We start from the raw sequence: 10,583 nt of genomic DNA, 5'->3' as shown, positions 1-10,583 counted from the left end.
GTGAGCCACGCCCCCTCGCGTCACAGGCTCACTCCACGGGTTCCCCCGCCCCCGCCCGGCCCCGAGCGCTTGCACGCGCCGGAATTTCCAACGCTGGTGACTGGGCTCCGCGCGCTGCGGGGGCGGCGGGAGAGGCACGCGGTCTCGTCAGTCGCCGGCGGTGGGCTGGGCCGGGGGCTGGCGGAGAGGTGGGCTGATGGGCCCTCCTAGCTCTGCCTTTACCCCATCCCTACAGCTCAAAGTGAGCAAACTCCTTGGAGGGGGAGGGTGTTTACTGCGCACGTAAGACTCGCAAGCCACTGGGCGATACAAGAGGAATGAACCTTCGTCCATGTGCCCAGGGATGGGCCGGGAACACGAAAGGCTGGGCCTGAAGATGGATTGGCTGGAAGGCAACAGCCGAAGTACCAGGCAAACCGTTGTTAGAGCCAAATGCTAAGAAGGTCATTAATTCTGCCTGAGGATACGGAGGAAGGCTTCTAAGTGAGGTCGCCACTGGTGACCTTTCAGCTGGATCAGAAGGAGCCCAGTATAACCGGAGGAGGCGAGGGGGAGAGGGGAGGGAACTGTGAGAGCGAGAACAGGAAGGAGGAGAGCACCTGGCTCGATGCTGAGCTGGGACTAGGCCTGAGTCGTAGAATTTGGGAAGGGGTGTACTGTGAGATGTAGTGGGAAATGCGGATTGGTGTCTTCTTGGGAGCACTTGGAGGAGAATAGACTTTTTTTATTTACCATGGCTTATTGGGTCCAAGGAGCCTTTCCAGTGTTTATGGGAAATTTATGTAGGTATTTATGAAATTAGAGACGCGGGTCAGCATGTTTTTTTCAATGACTTAATCATTTCTGATGCGAACCAAACGTTTGGCAGTCCCTTATCCATTATTAGGCACATCCTCAAGCTTGAGGCAAATAACCACTTTAAAGATCACATAGTAGCTTGAAGTTACTTGGTTGGGATGGAACTTGAATATTTCCTATTTTTTATATTTAAATAATACCATCTGAGTACTAGGTGTGAAGAGGAGATGGTGAGCAGATAAAACCAAGAGAAAGGGAAGGCCTGGTCCAACCGCAGGATTTCTAATTTGTGGTTGCATCCTTTCTGCAACAAGAGCTCCTTACCTGTGACTACTATAAATCCCTACTGCCCCTGCAATAGGATACTCTCAGATTCCTGAGACACCTTTCCTTCCTTGTCCATCAATGTTTCATCACCAGGAGGAGGCAGGAGGAAAATAAATACTGCATTTTCCCTTTAGAGCTTATAATGTAGTGTCAGCTCCTGACTTCCAGCAAAGACCACCGAAAGAACCTGTTGATTAGACAAAGCTAAGTTTATTGCTTACAACAGCAAGTGATACCAGTGTGTTGACAGAGTCTTAGTAGCATCTCAAAGAGGGAGGTCAAGTGTAGAATAGTTACAAGATTCAGGGCATCTGGTTTAAGACAAGTCTTTCAATGAAAGCGTGATTGCGATTGGACTACATTTGTGATATAATCATTTAGGATGATTACAGGGAGGGGAGAGTTTTGAAGCAAGCCTAGAAGAGTAAACAGTTGTTTGATAAACCCAAGAGTAATTGTGTCGAGGAGCAGGCTTTTTATCCTGATGAAGGCCATGTCAGTCAGTGGTCTATTGTTCAGATAAATAGACTTTGAGGAAGTTCCTGAAACTGCAATTAAGTTATTTGCAACTTCATCTTCTTGGGCAAGAATTTCTTGGAATTCAAGTCATGTTTATGCAAACGGTGGAGTTGTAAAGTCCTGTTACTGTAGTCGGTCTTAGTTCTTAATCCTATTGTATGGCAGTAAATAGTTTCAGTTCTCAGTTTTTCAAACTGCAGGTGATGATCCAGTAGTAAGTAGTGAGTGATTTTGGTGGATTATGACCAGCATTTTTTTTCTTAAGGAAATAGAGCAAAAAACTAGAGAGCATTGCCCGCAATAAAGGGTAAGTATGGTTTTATGAAACTTTTGTTTCCATTATGTACTATATTTCGACAAGTCTGAAATGTCATAAATTATGGCACACCATTACTTCATGTACTATTGTTTGAAAGGGAAAACAACAACAAAAAAGGAAACAAAATTTCTTATCAGAATGTGATACTCTATTGCTATATCCTGATTTCAGAAATATTAACATACACATTTCTTAAACTTGATGAAATAAGGTATATATAAATGTGCCGATTGGATAACAATGTGAAATGTATTTCTACTTATCGCCCATTATTGCTACAAACTGTGCAATTGTTAAAAGAGTCTGAAAGCCACTATTGTAGTGGAGTAATGCAGGAGAGGATCAAGTAAGTACACCATAAAGCAGCATGAGATGAGTGCTTCCAGAGCAGAAATGCAAATTACCTGCTCTTATTGGAAGGAACAATTAATGAGAACATCAGGAAAGATTCAACAGGAAGAGAAAATATCTGAGCTGGGCTTGATTCCATCAGGAAGCATCAGGAAAAAGATTTCTGAATGAGAGAGCAGAACATACAATGGCAGGGCACTTGGGTGGGCTCAGTTAAGCATCTGACTATCTCAGCTCAGGTCTTGATCTCAGGGTTGTGAGTACAAGCCCCACATTGGGCTCCACGCTAGGCATGAGCCTATTAAAAAAAAAAATGTACAAAGGGGGTACCTGGGTGGCTCAGTCGTTAAGCATCTGCCTTTGGCTCAGGGCGTGATCCCAGAGTCCGGGGATCGAGGCCCGTGTCAGGCTCCCTGCTCCACTGGGAAGCCTGCTTCTTCCTCTCCCACTCCCCCTGCTTGTGTTCCCTTTCTTGCTGACTGTCTCTCTCTCTCTCAAATAAATAAATAAAATCTTTTAAAAAATAAAAATAATAAATAATAAAAAATTTTAAAAATGTACAAAGGCTTGAGTGTGCAGGGCACACTTTGGAAATGGAAGAAATCTGACAGGCCTTGGGGAATGAAGACAAGTTAGCACCAGACTGAGAAGTCCTTTTTTTTTTTCTTTTTTTTTTTTTTTAAAGATTTTATTTATTTATGTGACAGAGAGACAGCCAGCGAGAGAGGGAACACAAGCAGGGGGAGTGGGAGAGGAAGAAGCAGGCTCTCAGCCGAGGAGCCCGATGTGGGACTCGATCCCGGAACGCCGGGATCACGCCCTGAGCCGAAGGCAGATGCTTAACGACTGCGCTACCCAGGCGCCCCAGACTGAGAAGTCCTTGATTTTATGCAAACACTTTTGGATTTATGCTAGAGGAAGTATTTGGAGACGCACTTAGATGATACAACTAGTGTTTTAGACAGACGATTCTGGCATATATGGGAAGGGTAGGTTAGACAAGAAACTGGAGACAGGGAGAGGGTAGGAGAATCCATTATTTTTTTTGCCCTGCATCCTTAATCTGATAACAATACTCATGTCCTCTAAGAGCCACCCTTTCCTGAGTAAGTCAGAATTCTGTCACAGGGATGGAAAATCCAATCCAAAGTCTGGTTTAAGCATGAGAGAAAAAGAAAGGGAGAGAATGTGTCTCTACTGGGCACAGAAAGGAGATGACAATACAAGTGATATTATTGGGGCAGAATCACCTGGTCTGGGTGAATGCTCAGATGAGTGACGGGTGAGTCTGGAGTCACCCAGTAGCTCCCAATTCACCTGTTTGGCTTTAAATTCCCACATTAGCTACTCGTTTTATCTTTTTCTTTTGATTACTATCTTCCTATTAAGATACTTGCCAATATCATGATTTGCAAGGTGGAGGGAAAAACAGATTTTGAAAATACAGACCACTAAGCTTGATGCCAGTCCCTGGAAATTTTACGGTATAAATCATTGAACACAGTGTGTTGGGAAAATGTAACCGTTAATAGGAGTCATGGATTGTTTTCAAGTAAATCATTACAAAGAAACACCACTTCCTGGGGCGCATGGGTAGCTGAGTTGGTTATACATCTGACTTTGGCTCAGGTCATGATCTCAGGGCCCTGGGATGGAGTCCCACATTGGGCTCCCTACTCAGCAGGGAGTCTGATTCTCCCTATGCCCCTACCCCCTCCACCCTGGTCGTGCTCACTCACTCACTCTCCTCTCTCAAATAAACAAAATCTTTTTTAAAAAAATCATTTGAAAAGGGCCAGGATTTGGGAGATTCAGCTTGACCTGATACTGTATACAGTAAGTTACAGATGCTCGTGCAGTGTGAGCAACCCCTAAAAATCTAACAATGTAAACGGTGTTAAAGTAAAACAGCATTCAAGTTACAGGGGTACCAGACCTGTGCTATTGAGCTCTGGATTTCTGAACTTAGGTGTTCAAATGTAGATATCACATAAAAAGAGCTACCACACGTAACAAATTAGGATTCATTCGGAAGAGACATCCAGGAAAAGTGTGTAAATCTTGTCCTCTGAAGAAAAGATGAAGGAATTGGGTCTACTTTCACCTGCAGAAAAGAGATCTGATAAAGGGTTCTTACGCAGAGGAGAGAGTTGATTTATTCCATGTTGCTCTGGAGTTCAGATCGAAACCATCAGGCGGGCAATTTCCAAGAGGAAAATCTTGGCTTAGCATAAGAAAGGACAGTTTTGAATATTGGAACTGAGCCACAGTGGACAGGACTTCTGGTGAAGTGAGCTTCATCCTCGTCACTGGAAGCATTCAATCAGAAAACAATGGCCACCTGTCAGGGATGCTATAAAAGGAATTGATGGGGGGAGGTGGGGCCCGCAGAGAGGTGAGAACATCCAAGATCTTCTCTAATGTAAAGCTTCTATGTGTCTATGTTTATACTCTTCATTTAAAATGATTGCTCTCTTAGACTTGGTTTCTAAAAGAACACATTGTCATTTGATTTATAAATAAAATAACTTTCCGCTGAAGAAATTCATTGCCAGGTACAGTTGAATCTTTGTTCATGGTAGCTTTGTTCCATAAAGTCACCAAGAACACTGAATTAGTGACTGCTGAGCCGTTGCTCCTAGGGGAAATACAGGATTAGTTTCCTGCAAGCCTCTGGTCACAACATTTTTGTCAACCGGTCAATATATAATTTTGTTTTATGTGTGTTTATGTTTAAAGACACCTAATTTAATATATAGGGCTGATTCTCATTAATATTTAACCCTTGACCAAAAGCACTGTAACTCATGCTAAATGAAGGTTATGTAACATATTTTCTCTGGAAGACATATCACACCTTTTCTCTCTTACACTTAGGGACGCTACCCACCACATCAATATTATGCTTGGAGGCCATTTTAAATAGCTAAATCACCAACAAAGAAGAAAAAAGGGCAAAAAAACATGGCACTAAATAGACCATGGAAAAGACCTTTGTTTCTAGCATGTGAGTTGAAACAAGAAGGCAGAGTACTGCCTCGTTCAACCTCAGTGGGAACATACACATAGGACAACAAATTTTTCACCACTCTGTGCATGTCAGCAAACGACTGTGAAAATGCTGACTATTGATTTTGCTTTTCTTGTGTTCTTAATGGATTGACATCTGCAGACTCTTTGGGACAAATAAATTGAAACAAGCAGTCAAACTTGCACACAGAATCTGTGAATCTGTGAATTGACTGTAGTTAAAATTATGAAGGGCGGGTACCCGAGTGGCTCTGTTAAGAGGCCAACTCTTGGTTTTGGCTCAGGTCTTCGTCTCCTGGGTGGTGGGTTCAGGCCCTGCAGGGGGCTCCACGCTCAGCAGGGAGTCTGCTTGAGAGTCTCTCCTTCTGCCCCTTCCCCTGTGCACACGCACACACGTGCACTCTCTCTCTGTCTCTCTAAAATAAATAAATCTTAAAAAAAAAATATGGGGGCGCCTGGGTGGCACAGCGGTTAAGCGTCTGCCTTCAGCTCAGGGCGTGATCCCGGCGTTCTGGGATCGAGCCCCACATCAGGCTCCTCTGCTGTGAGCCTGCTTCTTCCTCTCCCACTCCCCCTGCTTGTGTTCCCTCTCTCGCTGGCTGTCTCTGTCTCTGTCAAATAAATAAAATCTTAAAAAAAAAAAATATGAAGGGGGGGCACCTGGGTGGCTCAGTGGGTTAAGCATCTAGCTTTTGGTTTCGGCTCAGGTCACGATCTCATGGTTCATGAGCTCAAGCACCGCATCTGTCTTTGTGCTCAGCAGGGAGTCTGCTTAAAGATTCTCTCCCTCTGCCCCTCCCCCCACCCCTGCACATGCACGCACTCTCTCTTTTTCAAATAAATAAATAGATTTCAGTTTAAAAAAATTATGGAGAATGTTTTCAGTCAAAATCAATTGAAGCTGAATGTAAAGTTCATCAAGAGGCAGATCCGTTGAATGCTCTTTTGCAGTGGGAGACCCCTATAAATGAAAATCAGAGACCCCCCATTTCACTTGGTGGGACAACAAAGAGCTTTCCCCTCAGGAGGATGGTAATAGTGTCATTTATCAAGTTCCCACCAAATAGCCTGTTCCAGGTAAAGACTTCATAAACATTTTATCATTCTCTCAGGCTATGATACATGGGATTTTGTAGAAAAGCTGCAGTAAGCTACTTAAATTTTGTAGACAAAGCCAGGCTTTCTGTGTAATAAAATTGCCTTCTGAAACAAGGATCTGTACACTTCTGGAATAATGGTTATGTAACTAAACAAATGTACTGGGAAATACCTATTGGAGTAATTTTGAGAACAATCCAGGCTTGTGCCACGTGACTACTGTAAATAAAAGGAAAGAATAGACATGATGTCCTTCAGCCCATCCACAGGGAGTGATGAATATTTTGAACTGTGGGAACAACGCAGCTTCCACTCTACAAGGTCATTCTCTTCCCTTTTGCACTCCAAAATAGACGAGCTATCTGTCACTTGGGGAAGAAGGGAATCACTATCTGTAACTCTAAGTAATCTTGTGTGGAAGATTTGTTTACATTGATCATTCTTAGTACTCAAGTTATCAACTAGTTTATAATATGGTTTAGTAGGTCTGCCTTCCACAGTCCTGTCTCTCAGCTTCTGTTTGACTAATATTTTGCCAACTGGTCGTTGCCACTACTGGAATACCCTTTCCCAAAAATGTCATCATCCTTAGAGGTCAGTGCCCACCCCTGGGGTCTTGACTGAAGCCGTTACGGTGTCTAACAATACCCTAGGTGTGGTGTCCTGAAAGGAAAATGCCCAGGCCCTCAGGAGGCCTAAGATGCATCTGCCCACCCTGGGTAGCTCTATCTTGGTGAATGCCCACCCTAGGCTGCCACAGGCCTCCTCCCCCCTCCCCCACCCTTCCCATACCCAGGGCATTATACAGAACCCCACATTCAGAAAGACCCCATGCGGGGCGCCTGGGTGGCACAGCGGTTAAGCGTCTGCCTTCGGCTCAGGGCGTGATCCTGGCATTATGGGATCGAGCCCCACATCAGGCTCCTCCGCTGTGAGCCTGCTTCTTCCTCTCCCACTCCCCCTGCTTGTGTTCCCTCTCTCGCTGGCTGTCTCTATCTCTGTCGAATAAATAAATAAAATCTTAAAAAAAAAAAAAGAAAGACCCCATGCTTGGTTTAATACTCTATTGCTGCCACCTTGGAATTCCTAACAATTTTATCTTTGAACTCATGCTTTGTAGTGCAGTTGGTGAGATAATGGAGCAGGCATCTGGGCAAGAGAAGACACGATATGCAAGACCGCTGTTCCTTGCCGCCCCATTCACATATAGCGTTCTCGGTGCCCCAAGAGCACAGAGCTCTGGTAGACCCACAATGTGCTGGAGCTCAGCGAAACCAAGCAAGTAAGTACAAGGTGTGCTATGCCTACAGCTGAGTAAGTGGGGGTGCTGATAGCTCTGAAAGGCCATGCTTTCCACTGAAACCAGAACTTGCTTTGAACGCAGAAACAAGGCAATGGCATTCTAAGAAACACAAAAGACTGAGGAACCCTATCATACCCTTTCTTTCTTGTGTTCCTTCCCTGTATTAGCCAACGACCTACGCTGAAAACATTTGTTTCCTTTCAGTCCTTTCTTATTCCTCAGTGTGGTAAAGGTAGGCAGTGTTGGTGGAATGTGTGTGTATCACGAAGTGAAATAGTAATGGTTAAGTTCGTTTTCTGCAGTGTTCCCACTGCTCTAGTAAGAAGAAAATGCATACGCATGTATGAACCACAGAACAGAAATTGTGTCATTTCGGTGATTTAACATAGGAGGTAAATGCTCTCGTATTTCAAACTGGCGTTGTACAATAGAAAAATTAACTATGAAACTCAGGCTAGTAACAAAATATTTCCTTACTTGGAATGATATTATATAGTTGTAATAAAATAAAAATTAATAAATAAAAAATATAGTTGTAATAAAATAAAAATAAAATTGTCTATCTAAATTAAAAACACCAGGACAAGTGGAGAGAGAGAGAGACCAGAAGAAAGGAAAAAAGCTTTCTGTTTTAGTACTTTTAGCTGCATTTTTTTTTTCTTTTTGAACAAGAGGCCCCAGGAATTATGGCTTTGAACCCCTCAAAAGAATCCCAACAGCCCTAGTCTGAAAAAGGTGAGTTGCGGAAAGACTTCCCACCTTTCCCCCCACTCCCCTCACTGACAGGCTTAGGGCAGGAGAGGTGAGAGACTATCTCTGGCCAGTGGGTAAAGCATGCAAGGCCGCCACAGTGCCCAGCCACCCACACTAGGAGCTGCATTTCCTGTAGTAAACACAGTGGCTTCATTACTCATGGAGGTAGGAAGTGAGGGAGGAAGGAAGACCTTCTTCCGCTGCTGGCGCACATTTTCCTCATAGAAACAATGTTGTGGTCACACAGTTCTCATCCTCTGGTAGAGCTGCATATGTGCTAATGGGCTCCTAAGAGGGGCCTGAGAGCCTGACCCTGGTGTGTCACATTGTTTCTCTGGGGAAAATGCATTTTCAGTTTCAAACAACCAAGTTAGAAGTCGACTTTTGGGAACATATCTTGATCTTGCAGGGGCTGTCTGTACCTTTCCTAGCTCAGAAATGCTAACCACAGAGGAGGATGGTGTCTGTAAGACTTACGTAAACAACTAAACATTAACAAGAAGGTTATTAAAAGTAATAACTTCATAGGGCGCCTGAGTGGCTCAGTCAGTTAAGCCTCTGACTCTTAATTTGGCTCAGGTCATGATCTCAGGGTCGTGAGATAGGGCTCCACGTCTGCTTAAGATTCTCTCGCTCCCTCTCCCTCAGCCCCTCCCCCTGCTCACAGACAGCATGCTAAGAATGAATGAATGAATGAATGAATGAATGAATGAAAGTAATAACTTCACTTTCTCCTCTCCACGTATGAAGAGTCCAATCCTGCAGATTTGTAGCTCAAACAACTTGACTGCAGGTTCACCAGGGGTGATTGGTCTCGGGAACCAGCACACGCCTACCAGACCCAAGAGACTGAGTACCCAAACCGAATGTCAATGCACTAAGAACACAAGAAAAGCTGTGCTCATCCGGACTAAAGATCCAGCCAGTCCGGTATTCTCTGACAATGGTTATGAACTTCTGTGTTTTATTCATTGTAAACTCGAATGTTGAGCTAATGCCTGAATATCATGTTCTCTCAATAAATGTTTGTAGAAAATGAAGTGTTTTTGAATATTCTAGTTGCTCTCTATGACATAAACTTCAGAAAGGTAAGGATGTTCTCCAAATATCCACTTAAGACTTCTTTTTTTTTTTAAGCAACTGTCTTCTTGGAACGCTATCTGATTATTTTCGTGGCCCTTTACGATGACCTCATGTATCTACTAGGCTCTTTTTTTTTTAAAGTTTTGGGGCAGAATTCGGTGCATGATTCCGGGTATAGCTTCATTATCATTTTGTCGAATGTAAGATAAAACCATGCTTTCAGTTTTATTTTCCACATTCTTAGCAACAAGACCTAGCATTTTAGATGCCTTTAAGCAACAGTCAACAATAACTTATGGTTCTGTTTCTCTCTCTCTCTTTTTTTAAGTAAGCTCCACGCCCAGTGTGGGCTCAAACTTATGATCCCTGAGATCAGGAGTTGCAAGCTCTACCAACGGAGCCAGCCAGGGGCCCCTCACGGTTCTCTTTCTTGAAATAAAACATAGCCCCAGGGGCGCCTGGGTGGCGCAGCGGTTAGGCGTCTGCCTTCGGCTCAGGGCGTGATCCTGGCGTTCTGGGATCGAGCCCCACATTGGGCTCCTCCGCTATGAGCCTGCTTCTTCCTCTCCCACTCCTCCTGCTGTGTTCCCTCTCTCGCTGGCTGTCTCTTTGTCGAATAAATAAATAAAATCTTTAAAAAAAAAAACATAGCTCCAAACTCATCTTCTTTTAAGTGTGCTTCAGACTAACAACCCTAAATACATTGTCCAAAATTAGTACAGAATGAAACTCATTTGCCATGCTTTTGTCCACTCACATAGCTTTGTGCAATTGGTCTTTTCTTCAATTTAGATCCTTCTGCTTGGTATTTACTACTCTGGAGAGCCTAAGGACATCTCAGCCCAGCGACTTTTTTTATATGAGCCTACTTCCAAGCAGTCCCTGCAAGTTTTAAATATGACAAGTCCCCCAGCAGTAATCCCTGAGGGCTCCACTCTGAAATCTGAAGAATCCGTCTGGTGTCCAGGCACCAACAGTAGAAAGCAGACCTGAGTACCGGCC

General features: G+C 43.9%; 1 long non-coding RNA gene across 1 annotated transcript; it reads left to right on the top strand.

The window, feature by feature from the left end:
* The first annotated feature begins 7,546 nt into the window (after window positions 1–7,546).
* Window positions 7,547–9,504, top strand: LOC130542517 (uncharacterized). Its single transcript, XR_008957138.1, has 3 exons — window positions 7,547–7,724; window positions 8,418–8,480; window positions 9,249–9,504. It is a non-coding gene; the product is annotated as an uncharacterized LOC130542517 (long non-coding RNA).
* The last annotated feature ends 1,079 nt before the right edge of the window (window positions 9,505–10,583 follow it).

The sequence above is a fragment of the Ursus arctos genome, unplaced genomic scaffold (assembly GCF_023065955.2).
Source record: "Ursus arctos isolate Adak ecotype North America unplaced genomic scaffold, UrsArc2.0 scaffold_36, whole genome shotgun sequence".
NCBI lineage: Eukaryota > Metazoa > Chordata > Mammalia > Carnivora > Ursidae > Ursus > Ursus arctos.
Note: the sequence above shows the minus strand (reverse complement) of the source record. Positions and strands in the feature narration are given on the sequence as shown.